Source organism: Bactrocera oleae, chromosome 6 (genome assembly GCF_042242935.1).
Source record: "Bactrocera oleae isolate idBacOlea1 chromosome 6, idBacOlea1, whole genome shotgun sequence".
In the NCBI taxonomy this organism is placed as follows: Eukaryota; Metazoa; Arthropoda; class Insecta; order Diptera; family Tephritidae; genus Bactrocera; species Bactrocera oleae.
This window is the reverse complement of record NC_091540.1, coordinates 28,223,529-28,245,142: the sequence shown is the minus strand read 5'-3', so window position 1 is coordinate 28,245,142 and position 21,614 is coordinate 28,223,529. Positions and strand designations below refer to the sequence as shown.

Genomic DNA, 21,614 nt, shown 5'->3' with positions numbered 1-21,614 from the left:
CAGAGCAATTTATATAATAACATGAATAAAATTTAAATGTAACTTTATTAACTTTTTCATGTACGTGTACAAAGCCATAGCTCTTAATTTAAACGAAAAAGTAGATTTCAAAGGGAAAACTATGGATAGTATAGGTAGTATTTTTTTAAACTATCGAAACTCTTGAGTAGTCCAATCGACAGTTTTGCAACTCTACTGCGGGATTTTTAGTGGTAGTTCGTAAGTTTGCTTGCCATCTGTTTAGTAGCTCATGAACTTTCAGTGCTGCCAAAGTAAACCACGAGATAATGAGCACTATCAAAAAGGAAAGAGAGGAGTTTCGGATCGTTTTGTCCTGAACGATAAAGCCAGTGCTGCCACGCTGTAAATCCGCACATCGAGAGAAATATGGTGGAGCAGGACTTTACATATTTTCTATATAAAACGTCCTGAGGGTACTATTTTTATAACCTATTACATTCGAAAGTATAATGTCTTTTTATTTTTATGTGATGCTCTTTCTCTCCTCTCTATTCTAAATTTAAAAAAGATTTCTGGAGCATATACATACTATATATTATTTTAACGTTGGAATCTTCAAAAAATATTTTTTATTTAAAATTTAACTTTATTACATTCTTTAAAAAGAATTGTTCAAATTGTCTCTGGTGACAAATTGTTGCGCTTTTTAGTTATATTCAAATTGATTTGGAATAAAATTATCTCGCAATTAACGGAAAAAATATGGAAGTACTCCAATATTTTCAACTAATTTTGAAACCATCGCCAAGTGTTCTAACTGCGACGTTCTCCCAGAACTTCAGAGGGTTTGCGTCTTTCTGAAACAATCTTTTTACTGCTCTGAATTTGCTGTGAGTTTCCTCTAGATCGAATCCGAAAAACCAGCAACTTTCTGCAACAACTGCATTTCTGACGGAAGGAATTCATACTATACAAAAAAAGATAATAGATCATTTGATACGTTCAAAATACGAAAAAACTTGGGTAAAATATAAAATCCGTCAAATCCGTCAAATCCGCAGATCTGGCAGCGGTGGATATAGCATAAGCGTACGTGTCAAGTTAGCACATGTACATATGGTGTGCAAGAATCTATTCATAGTAGTAGTTGTATTTCTTTTACACACTCTTCGTTTTTATTTGCATAGACTTGTGTCGATCTAACTTATCAAAAAATGTATAATGAAAACAAAAATGACTATTTAAGGCCAACTTGTGTATTATTTCTAAGTCTAATATTTAATAAATAAACCAGTTTATTACTGTTTCACAATTTTTTTTTCAAATCCACTTTGTTTACAGCGGTCCTTGTCCAAAGTGAATGGCCGTTGTTGACGTTTGCTGTTTTCATAGTCAGCAGCTCGTGGCATCGGCTGCTGTGGTGTATTGCCGGCGATGCCGACTAGCGCTAACCCTCCCCTTTTAAATGAAGAGCGTCCACGTACCTTTGGATTACTATACCCACCACGATACTGATAGCCCTTTATGCAACATTTATTTCATTATTGCAAAACATCCCTTACGCCGAACATACCGTAAATTGAATTTTCATACTGATTCCTGCTGCAGAGTGCCGATGTGTTTAATATTTTTTTCACTTAATTATCGCATATAGGGCATACTAAAGGCTTCTCGATGTTGATCAATATTTATACGGGGTGCAGTTGGTGCTCCCGGTTTTCGTTTCGAGACGTTGCTAAGATTGCAATGCTCAATGCCATTTACTTCGATACAATCTTCGAATGTAAGCAAATATGTCCCATCTCCGTTCAAAATTCTTTTTGTTTGTGATTGCAGCAGCAATGTTGTTGATTATTAGTATTCCATCATCGACCTCTATTATTTTGCTTCGGTCGTTCGCAATTTGTCTACAATTCGCTTATTGCAGAATATCACGGATGATTGATGTCTTACATTCGACAGCTACGGTGTATCATATGTAGTGTAGTGTAGTGTAGTATCTAATTAATACTCTCGTCTCATTCTTTACTGAATCAGACCAATTAAAGTTGGTAAAGTGAGTCAGGTAACCAAACTGCTCCCACATGACCGCGTCCCCATCCATAATTGGGATGTAATTTGAATGAGTGTAGTCAACCAGTTTTTCTGCCTTAGCCATTAAAGCTAGAACCGCGCCCACAATTAATCTGGAACTGGATTTATTATACGTTTAGACACAAAGTTAACAGTTGCGCAGGTTATCCTTTAGACAATTCTTCCTTTTATAATAACGATGGTACCCAGATCTTTTTCAACTATTTCTTTGGTGCATAAATCAAACAGTTTATTACCTAATATCACATTGATTTTAACAAGGACCCTGTCACCTGCCTTAAATATTCGACTTTGTCCGTTTTTGTTATGATATTCTAAATTTGTCGTCTGTGTATTTTCTAAACGTACTTTAATTTCAATTGCAGCTGTTGCTGAATAATGCAAAAGTATGCCACTTGGTCTTTTGTTTGTGACCGAGTGAATTCATTTATTATATTCGAGGGTTGCCAAAAGGATCAACTCACCTGTTTCACCCAAACTCTTTTCCAATTTTAAGCATCTGGCTATTTCTATTAATATACTATGGAACCGCTCCACTTGACCGTGGTGTTGCATTTATAATTTGAATGTTAAAGTGATTAAGTAAAATTGATTTTAGAGTTTGTGAATTCTCGTTGTCGCAATTTATGATTTTGGTATTGCTAAAGATAATCATTAATTGCATAATTGTTTTTCTATTGCAAATTTTGAAATTGATAATGTTTACTATCAGTAAATAAAATGTCCATATGGAGAAATTCCCCTGGGTAAGAGAGTATTTGTGTTTCTGCAGTAGTATGCTTTTTGGGTGTCGCTCGTATTTAGCTTTTGTGCAAATTCTACAGTTCGAGACTATTTATCTCGCCATTTTTAAAAAAAAGTATTCATTCAAGATTTGCTTCACGTTTTCTTGGGCTGCTCTGTGAGTGCGGTTATGTGCAGCCACTACTATTTCTACTTGATCATTAGGATTAGAAATGTCCGTTATGAATTTTTGAGCGTATCGAAACTTTGTCAATGGGTGAAGTTTCACTAGTTCCTGTTGGATTCTTGCCCAAAGTATAAAGCTACAATTAACGACGCCATCGTTTACCACCTAGTGTAGAGATTTCATTAAGTGTGTAAAAAAAAACCAAGTGCATTTCTGATTTTTTTCTCAAAGAGTAAAAATGTTCTTAATAATAATAATAACCCAACGATTACTCTCCTCCCACCCAACCGACGCGAGGGGCGCAATCCGCATACGTGCGGAATTAGCCGAGCCAAAAAAGGCAAGAGAGTTTTTTAAGTGTTGAGATCTAAAACTGCTCAGCTACAGAAACAAAAATTTCAACAGCCAAGATCTAAAGTTACAATATAATAAATTGTTACATTTTCATTTATTAAGAGAAAACAATAAAGTCTTTTTAATTTTGAAAAGTGAGTCAGTTAAGTCAAATGTGCTGGAATGAGAATTAAAAACATGACATATACGGCGGAATGGCTCGTTTAGTTCAAAATTTGATCTACAGGATTTTAGCAGTAACTGTCTAAACTGCCTCGAAAGGCGAACCGGGATATTAAATTTAATTTCAGACAGGAGAGAAGAACTGCAAACAGTTCCATTCAAAATTTTCACTAAGAATATTATGCCAAGCATTTCCCTACGACTAGAAAGTGTAGGTAGATTAATAAGTTCTAAACGACCAGTGAATGGAGGTAGACTTACCCTAGAATCCCATCGGAAATGCGCTAAGGCGAAAAGTGAAAATTGTTTTTGAACCGACTCTAACTTGTCAGAATGGATTTGGTAGCTAGGGTTCCATGCAACAGAGCCTGTTCCAATATAGGTCTAACCAAAGTTGTATAAAGTGTTTTAGTAATATACGGATCTCTAAATTCTTTAGACCAACGTTTAACAAAACTGAGGACAGCTTTTGCTTTCAAGACCATGGTATCAATATGAATACTAAAATTAAGCTTAGGGTCCATATTATCTCCAAAATCAACATAGTTAAAAAATTTGCTCTAGAATATGGTGTTTTATTACATAAGAAGAGTGGTGCATTATTAAATAGAAAAAAGTGTTCTTCTTGACTGTATGTTGCCTTCTTCAACTATAATTTGGTTTTTGTAACAATTTACCGGTTTGTCAATAGACTCAATAGAGTAGGTAAGAGACACCTCACTATGAATTGTGGCACATTCTGAAGTCGCATCTACTTTCATTGGATTAATATGTTGGCGGGACAAAGCGTCCGCCACGAAATTTTCTACTCCGGGCTTAGAATGCAGTTTTGATTTATATTCCTCAATGATGGATTTCCATCACTTTATTTTTGCATTCGAAATTTTATCTCACACCGTAAACGTAATGGCTGGTGATCAGTGTAAATGTTTGTGCCTTTATCTGTGCCATATAAGTAATTTCTTAAACTTTTCAGAGCCCATGCAATAGCAAAGAGCTCACGCTAGTTTGTTGCGAAGTGGTTTCATTGCTTCTAAGATCTTGATATTGTGATGATTGATGTGACAGTACACCCCCCAAACCCTTTGACGAAGCATCGGTTATCAAATGAAAAGGTTAGGTAAAATCGGGATATGCTAAGAGCGTATTTGTGTTGACATTACCGTCCTGAGGTTGTTAAATGCACTCAAACTATCACCATCAAGATTTATTTGAATTTTTTTTGGTTTGGCTAGCGCTTACTTTACTGTTTTCTCTATTTAGGAGATCCGTCAAGGGTTTCGCTATGCTGAAAAAATCCTTTATGAATCAGCTTTAGTAGCTTCAAAGTCCCAAGAATGACCGAAAAGTGGGTTTCTCATAATTCTTAATTGCAAGTACCTTTTTAGGACACATCTTTATGCCACCCTTGGATCCTAACAATTCTAAATATTCTACTTTTTTTTTATTTGATCGAATTTCGCATATTAGCAATATAAAGACTTTTTTATCTAAGTTTTTTATATAAGTTTTCGAATAAATAATTACATCGCCGACTAAAACATGACAGATTCTGCCAATTTGCTCCCTAAGAACATCGCCTATTGGAAAAGGAAGTTTTCTCACTGTCCCTTTCGGCTAGCTCGAACTGGTGAAATTATGATTTCAGTTCGATTGTTGTAAAATACTCGGCACCTCTCATATTGGTATGGGGTACTTATCTTCAATGGTTTGGTCGTTTAGCTTTCTATAGTCCAATATATAACAATATATTAATTATATAACACCTTAAACAATATATATAAAAAAATTATGGCAATTTATTTGTTTTTGATGGGCGTGGAAGTGTAGTGGTCCGATTACGCCCATCTACAATACCAACCGTCTTACGGTACCAAGAAATATGTGTACCAAGTTGTATAAAGATATCTCAATTTTGACTCAAGTTACAGCTTGCACAGACGAACGGCCGGACAGACAGTCACCCGGATTTCAACTCGTCTTTTCATCCTAATCATTTATATATATTATATATTATACTTGTAGTATTAACAAATAAATATAACCAAGGCATTTTAAAAGAATAGCACTTTCTTAGATTTGGACTAATACTGAAAAATATCAATTTTATTGATTAACGCTACAGTAAAATTTCCATGTTATTGCAGTATTAACAAATAAATATAACCAAGGCATTTTAAAAGAATAGCACTTTCTTAGATTTAGACTTATACTGAAAAATATCAATTTTACAGATCTGCGATAAAGGTAAATTTTTATGTTATTGCAGTATTAAAAATTTTTTATTACGTGTGCATTTCGAAAAAATAGCACTTTCTTAGATTTGGACTAATACTGAAAAATATCAATTTTGTTGATTAACGCTACAGTAAAATTTTCATGTTATTGCAGTATTAACAAATAAATATAACCAAGAAATTTTTAAAGAATAGCATTTTCTTAGATTTGGACTAATACTGAAAAATATCAATTTTATTGATTAACGCTACAGTAAAATTTTCATGTTATTGCAGTATTAACAAATAAATATAACCAAGGCATTTTAAAAGAATAGCACTTTTTTAGATTTAGACTTATACTGAAAATGATCAATTTTACAGATCTGCGATAAAGGTAAGTTTTCATGTTATTGCAGTATTAAAAAATTTTTATAACCTGTGCATTTCGAAAAAATAGCACTTTCTTAGATTTGGACTAATACTGAAAAATATCAATTTTATTGATTAACGCTGCAGTAAAATTTTCATGTTATTGCAGAATTAACAAATAAATATAACCAAGGAATTTTAAAAGAATAGCACTTTTTTAGATTTAGACTTATACTGAAAATGATCAATTTTACAGATCTGCGATAAAGGTAAATTTTCATGTTATTGCAGTATTAAAAATTTTTTATAACCTGTGCATTTCGAAAAAATAACACTTTCTTAGATTTGGACTATTACTGAAAAATATCAATTTTATTGACTTGCGGTAAAGTAAAATTTTCATGTTATTACAGTATTAACAAGTTTATATAACCAGTGCATTTCGCAAAATAGCACTTTCTTAGATTTGGACGAATACTGAAAAACATCAATTTTACTGATTTCTGCTAAAGTAAAATTGTCATGTTATTGCAGCATTAACAAATTTCTGTACACAAAGCATTATGAAAAAATCCCACTTTCTAAGATTTATACTTATACTGAAAAACATCAATTTTAGTGATTTGCGCTAAAGTAAAATTTTCATGTTATTGCTACATTAACAAATTGATAAACCAGTAATTTAAACCTTAGATTAAATTCATACTGAAAAACATCAATTTTACTGATTTCCGCTTAAGTTAAATTTTCATATTATTGAAGTATTAACAAATTTATATAACAAGTGCATTTCGAAATAATAGCACCTTATTAGAGTAAGACTTATACTGAAAAGCATCAATTTTACTAATTTGCGCTAAAGTAAAATTTTTATGTTATTGCCGCATTAGCAAATTTATATAACCAGTGCATTTCCAAAAAACTGCACTTTCTTAGATTTGGATTTATACTGAAAAACATCAATTTGACTGATTTCATGTTAATATACTTGTAGTATTAACAAATAAATATAACCAAGGCATTTTAAAAGAATAGCACTTTCTTAGATTTGGACTAATACTGAAAAATATCAATTTTATTGATTAACGCTACAGTAAAATTTTCATGTTATTGCAGAATTAACAAATAAATATAACCAAGGAATTTTTAAATAATAACACTTTCTTAGATTTGGACTAATACTGAAAAATATCAATTTTACAGATCTGCGATAAAGGTAAATTTTCATGTTATTGCAGTATTAAAAAATTTTTATAACGTGTGCATTTCGAAAAAATAGCACTTTCTTAGATTTGGACTAATACTGAAAAATATCAATTTTGTTGATTAACGCTACAGTAAAATTTTCATGTTATTGCAGTATTAACAAACAAATATAACCAAGAAATTTTTAAAGAATAGCATTTTCTTAGATTTGGACTAATACTGAAAAATATCAATTTTATTGATTAACGCTACAGTAAAATTTTCATGTTATTGCAGTATTAACAAATAAATATAACCAAGGCATTTTAAAAGAATAGCACTTTTTTAGATTTAGACTTATACTGAAAAATATCAATTTTACAGATCTGCGATAAAGGTAAATTTTCATGTTATTGCAGTATTAAAAATTTTTTATAACCCGTGCATTTCGTAAAAATAGCACTTTCTTAGATTTGGACTTATACTGAAAAATATCAATTTTGCTGACTTGCGGTAAAGTAAAATTTTCATGTTATTACAGTATTAACAAGTTTATATAACCAGTGCATTTCGCAAAATAGCACTTTCTTAGATTTGGACGAATACTGAAAAACATCAATTTTACTGATTTCTGCTAAAGTAAAATTGTCATGTTATTGCAGCATTAACAAATTTCTGTACACAAAGCATTATGAAAAAATCCCACTTTCTAAGATTTATACTTATACTGAAAAACATCAATTTTAGTGATTTGCGCTAAAGTAAAATTTTCATGTTATTGCTACATTAACAAATTGATAAACCAGTAATTTAAACCTTAGATTAAATTCATACTGAAAAACATCAATTTTACTGATTTCCGCTTAAGTTAAATTTTCATATTATTGAAGTATTAACAAATTTATATAACAAGTGCATTTCGAAATAATAGCACCTTATTAGAGTAAGACTTATACTGAAAAGCATCAATTTTACTAATTTGCGCTAAAGTAAAATTTTTATGTTATTGCCGCATTAGCAAATTTATATAACCAGTGCATTTCCAAAAAACTGCACTTTCTTAGATTTGGATTTATACTGAAAAACATCAATTTGACTGATTTCATGTTAATATACTTGTAGTATTAACAAATAAATATAACCAAGGCATTTTAAAAGAATAGCACTTTCTTAGATTTGGACTAATACTGAAAAATATCAATTTTATTGATTAACGCTACAGTAAAATTTCCATGTTATTGCAGTATTAACAAATAAATATAACCAAGGCATTTTAAAAGAATAGCACTTTCTTAGATTTAGACTTATACTGAAAAATATCAATTTTACAGATCTGCGATAAAGGTAAATTTTCATGTTATTGCAGTATTAACAAATAAATATAACCAAGGCATTTTAAAAGAATAGCACTTTCTTAGATTTAGACTTATACTGAAAAATATCAATTTTACAGATCTGCGATAAAGGTAAATTTTCATGTTATTGCAGTATTAAAAATTTTCTGACCTGAAGAACCTGCGGAGCTTGATTCTCCATAATAATCGAATTTCATCGCTGTCCACGGAATTATTAAAGAATTTGAAAAGCTTAATTAGTTTGGATCTAAGTACTAATCGAATTTCGAAGGTAATTTCAATTAATTTCATTTACACAATACTTATTTTGGTCATGCATTCTCCGACCTAAAAAATTTGCGGGAGCTGCTCTTAGGACAAAACTATCTTTCTGACATACCCGATGGTTTGTTTAACAATGTGAATTCATTAATAAGACTTAATTTGTTTTCTAATAATCTTACTACGATTGAATCAAGTGATTTTCAAGGGTTAGTTATTTTAGAAAAACTTATGGTAAACAACAACATAATAAACAAGTAAGGAAGGGCTAAGTTCGGATGTAACCGAACATTTTATACTCTCGCAAAGTCAAATGGTATACTCGTTTGGGATTTCTTTGTGGATTAACTAATATTTTCGGTAGAAGGTCAACTATAGGCACTGGGGTCCACATATTTTGTACGTATTATTCACGCAAAGTTTTACCCCGATATAATCATTGTTGCTTGATATGCATAGTGGAATGTGAAAGAATCAGATGGAATTGAAAATGATGTTCTATGGGAAATAGGCGTGGTTGTAGTCCGATTTCCATTTTCGCACTATAACATAGAAATATGAAAAGATCGTTATGCACCGAATTTGGTTGAAATCGGTTAAGCAGATCTCAAGATATGGGTATTCACCTAAAAGTGGGCTGTGCCATGCCCACTGTCTAATTTTGAACGCGGTTCCTATAAAGTCATTTCATACCATCCCAGAGATAAAAAGTCTCTGGCGTGTTTAGTGTTTGATTTATCGCGATTTTAGTAGTTTTTAACAGTACCGTTATATGGGGAGTGGGCGGAGTTACCACCCGATTTCAACTATTTCCGCACCGTCAATAGAAGTGCTAAAAACATTTGCTTCCAGTGAATGTTTATATTATAGCATTAGCGGTTTAGGAGATATGCACATTAAACCTATTAGAGGCGGGACCACGCCCACTTTAAATAAAAATTCTAACTGCAGATGCCCCTCCCTAATGTGATCCTGTGTACCAAATAACAGTCTTGTATCTTATTGCGGAGCTTAGTTATGGCAATTTATTTGTTTTTGATTAATGGCGTTTTGTGGGCGTGGCAGTGGTCCGATTACGCCCATCTGCAATACCAACCGTCTCACGGTACCAAGAAATATGTCTACCAAGTTTCATAAAGATATCTCAATTTTTACTCAAGTTACAGCTTGCGCAGACGAATAGACGGACGGACGGACAGACAGTCACCCGGATTTCAACTCGTCTCTTCATCCTGATCATTTATATATATATAACCCTATATCTAACTCGATTAGTTTTAGTTAATACAAACAATCGTACATATTCGAAAAAAATAGAAAGAAAAGGCTAAAATTTGCATTTAAAAAAGCCTGAAGAAATCTGGCAAAGGGTAAATTGCATAATTTTGATTCGGTAATTATTATAACAGTGTTATATTATATTATATATTATTTTTTAAGGTTCTTTTCACAGACGAAAGCAAGTTTAACTTGCAGGGATTTGATAGCTGCAGTTTTGTATGGCGGCGTAAAAACGAAGCTTACTTGCCAAAACATACTAGGGAAACTCTTAAGCACGGTGAGTCGGTAATGGTTTGGGGATGTATATCGGCTAAAGGACCGGGCAACCTCCATTTTGTGGAAGGTATTATGGATCGTTTCGAATATGTTAAGAACACACAACTAACCACATAATTGTTAAGAAAAATTTTCCACTGTATTTCATTAAAATATCACACATTTTGACGGACCTAAAAGGTTTGAATTCAGGTAGAAAGACTATTTTATGGGGTATATTGGGGATAGAGAAAGGGACGGGCTGATTGTATAAATTTTGACATTGCTCAGGTATACTCGAGAGCACATTTTGAAGCAATTTTATGCATAAATAATACTCACTGACGGACATATTCAGCATAAAACGTGTTAGAATAACGAAAAGGGGTAGTATTGACCCGATTTTATCAATTTTTACCAATACCACATACTACTAACATACCACAGGCTAATAAATTGCTCCCACTGTTTCATTAGGGTACCTCAGAAACCACCTCCAATTATACGGAGTAAAGTCGGCCAGTTGCTCGAAAATCCTGATATTAGTTACATATATGGGTGTTTGGTCAAGTTTTTGCCGAATTTCATCGATTTTAGGCACAAAGATATGAGTAAAACACGCGCTGTCATTTTCATTAAGATTCATTCACATATTGACCGATATATGCAGTATAATGTCACCTGAAAGTTTAAAAATCTTTATATTATGTATATGGGGGCTAAGGGAAGCATTGACTAAATTCAACCCAATTTTATCATACGGACATACTTTTATCCGAAAAGGATCCTGTCTAAATTTCAATTATATATCTCACACTATGACCGATAGTTTCGTTAAAAAGTTTACTTTAAGTACTGGGGTCCACATATTCGGTACCTAGGAGCTTGAACAGTTTTGGTCATAAGGTGGCATACTTTAAAGGCAGTATTCGTGGAAAGTTTTTTCACGATACACTCATTGGTGCTTGATTTGCATAATAAAAATTTAAAGAATTTAAAATTTTGTTATATAGGAAGTACGCGTGATTGTAGACCGAATTCGCACTGTAAAATAGGAATGGTTGAAATCTGTCAAGTAAGTCCCGAGATATGTGATTTCTCCTAAAAGTGGGCCAGTTTTGCTTTAAGTAGGGACATTCATCAGATTTCATCCATTTTACAGTGTCGGTAGGGGTGCTTAAGGGATTTCTGAGAGATATGTACATTAAACCTTTTAGAGGCCCCACGCCCATTTTTTAAAAGTTCAACCCGCAGATACCCCTTGTTACTACGAGCCTTGTGCCAAATTAAAGTATTTTCACCACAGTGCGGCTGCGAGCGGGCGTCAGCCTTGAAGCAAGCGACTCGTTATATAAATGTGTACAAATGTTTATACTAGTTTTCTAGCGAGGTAGTGCGCTGGGTTTGGCACCTGCCACGTACCACTCTCAATGAAAAAGAGAGCCTCGGATGAAAGACCCCACTTTTGATGACGACCAATGCAAAAATGTGAGAGACAATGATTTAAGGACATGCACCTGTAATGTCCGGTCCCTAAATTGGGAAGGTGCCACTGACCAGCTGGTTGATGTCCTCGTAAGTGTAAAACTGGATGGGACAAGGACAGAGGCGAGTAGGTCCTTGTGACATTTACTAGAGCGGCATTATAAATGAGATCAAATTCGGTGTGGGTTTGTGGTGGGAGAAAGACTCAGTCGTCGAGTCCTGGCATTCACTCCGGTGAATGATCGTCTAGCCACAATCCACATCGGAGCAATTTTTTTCAACATAACACTGATTCGCGCCAATGTCCCGGTGGAAGAGAAGGACGATATGACCAAAGATGCCTTTTTTGAGCGTATGGATAATATGATAACTGCTACCGCCACGATGTCGAAATTGTGCTTGGTGATTTTAACGCACATTTAACAGTTGAAAAATTCAGCCTCCATGACGAAACTTTCCAAATAAGCTGAGGCTAATCGACTTCGCCAGGGCCCGAAATATGGTTGTCTGTAAACTAGATTCCAGCACAAGAAAATAATCAAGCTTATTGGCTGTCTCCAAATCGAAAAGTTCAAAACCAGATCGATTATGTGAGTACGCTCCGAGGGCCTAACATAGACTTGGACCATATTTTGTTATGGCACCCACCTCTGTGCAGCAAAGTACGCCCGTCAACAAACACAAGAAATGTTCGACATCGAGAAGCTATCGCAACCGACAGCAGAACGATTTTCTACCCGACTTGCACTCCTGCTCTCTGAGAGCACTTATAACTGTGAGACGACATATCAAGCTCCTTACTTAGAGTTACAAGCAAAACCATTGGTTTTCGGAAAGTTCGAAAGAACAAGTACGATGAGGACTGTCGTATCGCAGTCGAGAGAAAGCGGACAGCAATTGTGGGATAGATACTGAAAGTTGAAAAGGGAAGCAAAACGCTTATGCAAACAAAACAAAAAAGAGGCCATAATGCGTGAGTATAAAGAGCATGAGAAACTAGTCGACAGGGGTAATGCTCCAAAATTCTACGATAAGATGCGGCGACTAACGGAATGTTTCAAGACAGGATCATACTCTTGTATGACCCAAAGAGGTGATCACGTGGCTGATGGCTTCTTCAGCCTGCTAACATCTGGAGATGGCGAACCCGATTCCCCAATAGACACTCCATTTCGCGACTATGAAGATGGATTTCCGGCCGAGCATTTTAAATACGGCGGTAAAGAACTGAAAAGGTACATGCATCAGCTTCTATGGTGGGATGAAACCATTCCCGACGATTGACACCCAAGTGTTCTCTGCCCAATCCCAAAAAAAGTGGGACCCCACAATCTGCACCAATTACCGTGGGATAAGCCTCCTCAATATCGCATAAAGGGTCCTATCGAGCGTAGTGTATGTAAGGCTGAAGCCCATCCTCAACAAACTGATTGGACCTGATCAGTGTGACTTTAGATCTGGAATATCTACTATCGACCAAATTTTCATCATGCGCCAAATCTTGAAAAAGATCAGTAAAAAGAAGATCGACACACACCACCTCTTCGTCGATTTTAAAGCCGTCTTCGACAACACGAAAAGGATCTGGCCGCTATGTCTGAACTTGGCATTCCCGCAAAATTAATACGGCTGTGTAAACTGACCTTGAGCAACACCAAAAACTCCGTCAGGATCGGGAAGGACCTCTCCGAGCCGTTCGATGTTAAGCGAGGTTTCAGATAAGGAGACTCCGTATCGTGTGACTTCTTCAATCTATTGCTGGAGAAAATATTACGATCTGCAGAGCTAAATAGAGAAGGTACAATATTCTATTAGAGTGTACAGCTGCTGGCCTACGCTGATGATATTGATATCATTGGCCTCAACAACCGCACCGTTAGTTCTGCTTTTGCCACACGTCACTGTTGACAGTCATATTTTAGAAGTCGTAGATGATTTCGTCTATCTTGGAACCAGTATTAACTGTCCTGCTATATAGTGTGGAGGCATGGACAATGACAACATCCCACATCCCGTTCCCACTAGAGTCGGACCCGGATTTTTATCCGACCAAGCACTGTCAACTCGGCACCATTCCTCGAAATTACTTCAGGAACCTTTTCTGCACCTATAACAACAACAAAATCTGATGAGTCGGCGTTAGAAGTGTGCGAGAAAAATGTTTTGCGGAAGATTTATGGTCTTTTGCGGTTTGCCAACGACAAATACCGCGGTCGATGGAACGATGAGCTATGCGAGATATACGGCAACATTGACATAGTTCAGCGAATCAAGAGACAGCAGCTACGCTGGCTAGGTCAAATTGTCCGGACGGATGAGAACACTCCAGCTCTAAAAGTATTCGATTCAGTAACCGCCGGTGGCAGCATAGGACGGATCAGGTACAGAAGGACCTGGCTACACTTGAAGAAAAGAAGAAGAAACAGCTGCCGCTGTTGTTAACTCGGCTTTAACCACGTAAGCGGTGTCTACGCCAGTAAAGAAGAAGAAACGATATTACGTCCATCAATATAACGAAGGCCTTGGGAGGTAACAGTTGACGTATCGCACCGTAGGACTCTGATGTGACCATCCTTGAGTTATTTCTCGACAACTTAATAACTGTGAAAAACACTAACACTAACGGCAGCAACTCCGGGAACAGCTTTTCGGTGGCATCTCTTAAGAACTCGCGAAGGATGACGACGTTACCTCTTTAAGCGTTGTTGCGGTAGTCTTTACACTAACAGGTCCCTTGGTACATCTGTTCGAATACTAGATACTCACTGTCCCGGAAATATGTTGTTTCTAAACGACCTTGCATGGATACTACTTCCATTATGAACTCCCCTAGTTAAGGGGTGGCGGTCCTTATACGGTGTTTACTTAAGGTGGTATTAGTTGAATATAAAGTCGAACAATCGAACAGGAAAGGCATTTGCGGTTTGAAATTTTTTTTAAAGTTGGTGTTTCCCCACCTTTTAATAGGTTTAATGTACATATCTCCCAAACCACCAAAGCCAAATAAATCAAGTTTGGTCAAAAAAAAATGATTTTATAATCCCCTCCTTAGGTGTTGAAATAAATTAAATCGGATTATATCCCCGCCCACTCCCAATTAGCGGTTGTTATAAAAAGTACTAAGTGTGATAAATCAATAGCTAAATAAGTCAGAAACTTTACAATTTTACACCCGGGATGATGCAAGAGAGTTTTATATAAGCCGTGTCACCGACCAACTTTAGGTGAAATCATATATCTTCAGACCTACCACCACGCCTATTTCTCATATAACAACTTTATATTCCATCTCATTCTTTCACTCCCCAGTATACAAATTAAACACCAAAAATATACAGGGATAAAACTTTGTACAAATAATGACTTTAAGGTATGACATCTCAAGTCTACAAATTGTCAAAATAAACGGCGGGGACCATATAAAGTATATATATAAATGATCACCGTGACGAGCTGAGTTGATTTAGCCATGTCCGTCTGTCCGTCCGTCCGTCTGTATATACGCGAACTAGTCCCTCAGTTTTTGAGATATCGATCTGAAATTTTGAACAAGTCTTTTTCTTACCAAGAAGCTGCTCATTTGTCGGAACAGCCGATATCGGACCACTATAGCATATAGCTGCCATACAAACTGAACAATCGGAATCAAGTGTTTGTATGGAAAACTCTTGCATTTGACGAGGTATTTTCACGAAATTTGGCACGGATTATTATTTAAGGCAACAATGTAATCTCCGAAGAAATTAATCAGATCGGATGACTATAGCATATAGCTGCCATACAAACTAAACAATCGGAATCAAGTGTTTGTATGGAAAACTCTTGCATTTGACGAGGTATTTTCACGAAATTTGGCACGGATTATTATTTAAGGCAACAATGTAATCTCCGAAGAAATTAATCAGATCGGATGACTATAGCATATAGCTGCCATACAAACTAAACAATCGGAATCAAGTGTTTGTATGGAAAACTCTTGCATTTGACGAGGTATCTTCACGTAATTTGGCACGGATTATTATTTAAGGCAACAATGTAATCTCCGAATATAGCTATAGCATATAGCTGCCATACAAACTGAACAATCGGAATCGAGTGTTTGTATGGAAAACTCTTGCATTTGACGAGGTATCTTCACGAAATTCGGTATTGGTTTTTGTTAAATAAAGCTATGCAATCTCCAAAGAAATTGTATAGATCGGATGACTATAGCATATAGCTGCACTTGCATGAAAAACTTTTTCATTTGACGAGATATCTTATCGAAATTTGGCATAGGTTATTGCTAGAAGTATTGCAATATCCGAAAAAATTGTACAGATGGGATCACTATAGCATATATCTGCCAGACAAACTGAACGATCGGAATCAAGTGCTTGCATGGAAAAATTGTTCATTAGGTAAGATATCTTCACGAAATCCGGCATGGATTTCTCTCAATGGCATATAGCTGCTATACTAACTGACAATCTAAATTAAGTTCTTATATGAAAAAAATTTTTTACGGCAAGTTATCTTCACGAAATATGGCATGGATGATGATTGTCCAAGATATCGCTACAATCTTCGAACGAATTGTTCATATCAGACCACAGCTATCATAGAAACGGACCGATTAAAATAGGTTTTTGTATGGAAGTTTTTAGTATGAATTATTGCTTAAGATATGACTTCAATCTTCGAACGAATTGTTAAGATCGGACCACTATAGCATACAGCTGTCATGGAAACTGACCGATCAAAATCAAGATCTTGTATGGCCAATTTTTTATGTGACAAAATATCTTCACAAAGTTTGGCATGACTTACTTTTTTCATTAAATAGAGAACCCATTTTTTCCGAAATGTAATATAGTTTGTAATAGAAAATTAAACCCTTAAATTTTTTCTATATGGTAAATAGTGAATAACATAACTAATCAATCTTCTCCAATATATTTACATTGTAATCAGATTTAACCACTTTACAAAAAATATATTATAAACAAATCAGATTAATTAATAATTTATACTGTCCAATTTGAACTTTCAATAAAATTTTTCTTATATCTGCCAAAAACTGTTTTGCTTGTGCCAAAAGTAAGGTATGACATGTAGCTAATTGGGGCAATAAGTTGAAAATTGTGTTAAGAATGGATACATATGAGTAAGGAGCAAAAATATTATTTAATTAACCATAAAATAAACAAATCCCTAATTATTCAAGATATATTATTATTTATTAATAATAATTGAACACTAACTTTAAAAACATAATTATTCAGTTTTAAAACCCTTATTAACTGATGGGTAGGTACAAAACATTCTAGGTAGAATAACAGGTAGGAAATCAACATTGTTCGAAGCGTAGCTCAAAAGCATAACCTAGGTAAAAAACACTTCGATAATGCCCCTTTTGTATTTAACGTCTTAATATTTCCACTAAACTTACTGGATGAAATTTGGCATGGATTATTGGCCACGGTAACAATAAAATATCATAAGAAATTTTTCAGATCTGATGACTGTATCATATAGTTGCCATACAAACTGATCGATCTAAATGAATTTTGGTATTGAGGTAAGTAGACAATTATGTTAAGAATATATACATAAGAGAAAGGCGAAATAATATTTTTAATACCCATTAAATAAATAAATCCCTAATAATTCAAAATATATTATATAATATTTATTAATAATAATTTTAAAACCCTAATTAACTGATGGGTAGGTACAAAACAAAACCTAGGTAGAAAGTAAACATAGTTCTTAGAGGAGGTAGAAAATATAACCTAGGTAAAAAAGAACCTCTACAATGCAACTTTTGTAATTAACGCCTTAACATTTCTTCGAAAATTCCTTGATGATACCAAGAAGGGCAAAAGAGTTTGCAGATGTGAAGTCGGGCTCTAAAGGATTCAATAAAGAAAGTAAACATAGTTCTTAGAGGAGGTAGAAAATATAACCTAGGTAAAAAAGAACCTCTACAATGCAACTTTTGTAATTAACGCCTTAACATTTCTTCGAAAATTCCTTGATGATACCAAGAAGGGCAAAAGAGTTTGCAGATGTGAAGTCGGGCTCTAAAGGATTCAATAAATAGGGCGCAATACATCGGATCACTTCAGTTTACGCGACCAGCTTAAACTTTCAACAAGGCACACTTTCAAAACAACGAAAAAAATCCTTTTCAAATAATGAGCATTATTTCAAAAATATTATTATTTTTTAAGAATAAGCATTACTTTAATTCTATTATAATTTTTTCACTGTTTATTTTTAGTATATTATATTTTTCATTTGTATAAATATCTTATTAATTTATAAAAATGCCAAGAGTATCTAGACAATCGCAGGAACAAAGACGTCGCAATGCTCTGAATCGAAGCCGACAACAATATAGTCAAAATTTGGAAAATAATAGACAGAGGAACGCCGACTATATTGCCGAATTACGCAGCTTAAATTTGGAGTACCGCAATGAGGAGAGAACTCGTGCCCGTTCTGCACGTTCCACTAGACGACAGAACCTACTTCACAGAGCAGCAGCGTAATACAGTAGGTCATTCAAACAGACGTTTGAATCCAGAATATAGAGCAGCGGAGCAGGAGCGCAACACAATAGAACATTCGAACAGGCGCTTGGATCCGGAATATAGAACTGAAGAGCAGGAACGCAACACCGCGGAACATTTAAATAGGAGAACCAATCCGGAATATAGAGCGGAACAGGAGCGCAAAACAATAGGTCGTTCGAACAGGCGCTTAGAACCGGAATATAGAACTGAAGAGCAGGAACGCAACACTGCGGAACATTTAAATAGGAGAACCAATCCGGATTATAGAGTAGCGGAGCAGGAGCGCAACACAATAGGACATTCGAACAGGCGCTTGGATCCGGAATATAGAACAATTAAATAAAGAGCAGGAACGCAACACCGCGGAACATTTAAATAGGAGAACCAATCCGGAATATAGAGCAGCGGAGCAGGAGCGCAACACAATAGAACATTCGAACAGGCGCTTGGATCCGGAATATAGAACTGAAGAGCAGGAACGCAACACCGCGGAACATTTAATTAGGAGAACCAATCCGGATTATAGAGTAGCGGAGCAGGAGCGCAACACAATAGGACATTCGAACAGGCGCTTGGATCCGGAATATAGAACAATTAAATAAAGAGCAGGAACGCAACACCGCGGAACATTTAAATAGGAGAACCAATCCGGAATATAGAGCAGCGGAGCAGGAGCGCAACACAATGGAACGTTCTGTACGGCGTCTGCAATAATAAGGGAAGAAGAGAGGCAACGAGATACAGCATTGAGGAGAAGTCATCGAGAAGATCCAATAAGAAGACGTCGTGATCAAATTTTAAATTCTTCTCGAAGAAGAGTGACCCGCCAGCAAACCAGGCAACAACTAGCAAACGAGCAGGAATCAACGTTGGAAAGAGTACGATTGCATAGATCGGATCCCGCAAATCGTCAGCTAGAAAGCGAGAGGCAAATCAGGAGGAATATAAGAAGACGTCGTGAACTTTCTCCTGATGCACAGCTAGAAGAACAAGAACGTCAACGTCAACGTTGAGCTGCCAATATCTTTGATATGCACGCATTGTTGATAAAGAAAGGACCCACTGAAATATGCGTGTGTTGCGGTGGCACTTGGTTCCCTCATCAAGTGAAAAAACTAGAAAAATGTCAGACTTCAACAAAATTTGCGCGCTCAGAAGATGCTAGAAAAGTGTATTATCTGTCATCAAAATTTCCGTCTTCGAACCAAAAGTACAACTTTTGCAACACATGCTATCGTATTGTTAGGAAGGGCAAGATACCAAATATCTGCCTATCGGGTTGGAGTTTGGAGGATTTAACGTGTCTGGAAGAAAGACTGATATCACCGAGGATCCTATTTATGCGCATCATCTCCTTAGGATATGAACGACAATGTGCTATTCGTGGAGCAGTGGTGAATATCCCCATTTCAGTTGTAGAGACAGTCACCATGCTTCCACCAAGATTTGATAACAGCCATATTATTCAAGTGCTTTTGAAACGTCGATTGGAATATAAACAAAATTTTTTGACGGAGACAGTGCGACCAGCAAAAATATTGGAGGCACTAAACTATCTGCTGGGTACAGAGCTCTACGTCAAGCATAATATCCAAATGTCAAGTGATTGACTGGCAAATGCTGGAAACGAGGAAACTGTGCCATTTAAATCCAGGTGGTCAGGAGACTTTAATGGACAATGAACCCGTTGAAAATCGATCCATTGAACGGGTTGCAATGGCACCAGGACAAGGTAGATGCCCAAGGGACGTTACAACCGACGACGATGCTCAGGAATTGTCGTATCCAACGATTTACTGCGGAAAAAAGAGGACATCTACAACAACTTATAGTAAAATTGCACGTTCTGAAATTCGACGCTATGATCGGCGTTGTGTGCGCGTGGACGTGCTCCTGTATATTTATAAGTTCTACGAGTTAGAGCGCATTAAAAATGCAATTTCCATTTGCCTGCGTAATCAGTCTGGATCGAGGAATATAACTGCTGCAAATGTGAAGCATGAAAATTTTGTCAGCAACCTTATCCAGCATGATGAAGGATATCATGTACTCAAAGGACTTCGATCCTCACCTGCACATTGGGAGGCTGAAAAGAAGAAAGTTTTAGCCATGATCCGCCAGTTTGGTTTGCCAACATTTTTTATCACAATGTCTGCTGCAGAAACAAAATGTCCTGAGCTGTTAGTCATATTGAAAAAACTGGTGGATAAAGTAGACATTTCGGAAGAGGAAGCTACTTCTCTGAAAGAGCTCTGAAAGGCGAGACTGATAAGGACAGATCCAGTTACATGTTCCAGGTATTTCGACAATCGATTCCGCCAAATGCTAAAATTATTACAGAACGGACTATTTGGAGAGAATTTAGTAGTCCGTTACTACCACAGAATTGAATTCCAGTATAGGGGATCACCACATTGTCATGGCATGTACTGGCTAAGTAACGCACCACAATTGGAAAGTGATGGATTAACCAACACAAATGATGTTGAAACATTCATCGATCGACACATTACAACCAATGGGGATGATTTGGACTTACCGGAATTCATTCAGTATCAAAAACACAGACATGGTCGAGCTTGCCTAAGAGACCTACATGGAAAACAAGTGTGTCGATTCAACATGCCATATCCGCCGATGCCACGGACAGAAATACTTTTCCCTTTGGAGAATGAGAAAGGTATTGAGCAACACAAAGCTCAATTCCAAAAAATACAGGAACTATTAACTCTAACGGATCTCCCAGAGGAAGAAATAACACGGTTGAACTGCTTTGAAAATTTTTTGGCGGATGAGCGAATCAACACTGACTATGAAGGATACAAGCTTGCTCTTCGCTTATCTGTAAAAAAGCCACACATTTTCCTAAAGAAAAAAATGTTCAGACAGGCTTCTAAATGCCTATAATAATAATATCCTTAAATTGCATAGAGCAAATATGGATATTCAATTCATTCTGGACGCATACGCTTGCTGCAGCTATATCGTTAATTATATAAATAAATCCAATAGAGGAGTATCAACATTATTGAGACAAGCCATGGAGGAAATAAATGCAGGGAATTTCTCCATTAAAAGAAAACTGCAGCACATCGGAAACAAATTTGTAAATGGATCGGAAATATCGGCTCAAGAAGCAGCTTATAATATTTTGGGACTGCAT

The 21,614-nt window shown here is 35.7% G+C and overlaps 1 protein-coding gene and 1 pseudogene across 1 annotated transcript in view; one reads left to right on the top strand and one right to left on the bottom strand.

The window, feature by feature from the left end:
- The window catches only part of dos (daughter of sevenless), a 104,092-nt gene that overhangs the window by 63,652 nt on the left and 18,826 nt on the right, over nt 1–21,614 (bottom strand). The window lies entirely within an intron of this gene.
- Nucleotides 12,254–13,331, top strand: LOC138857692 (uncharacterized; annotated as a pseudogene).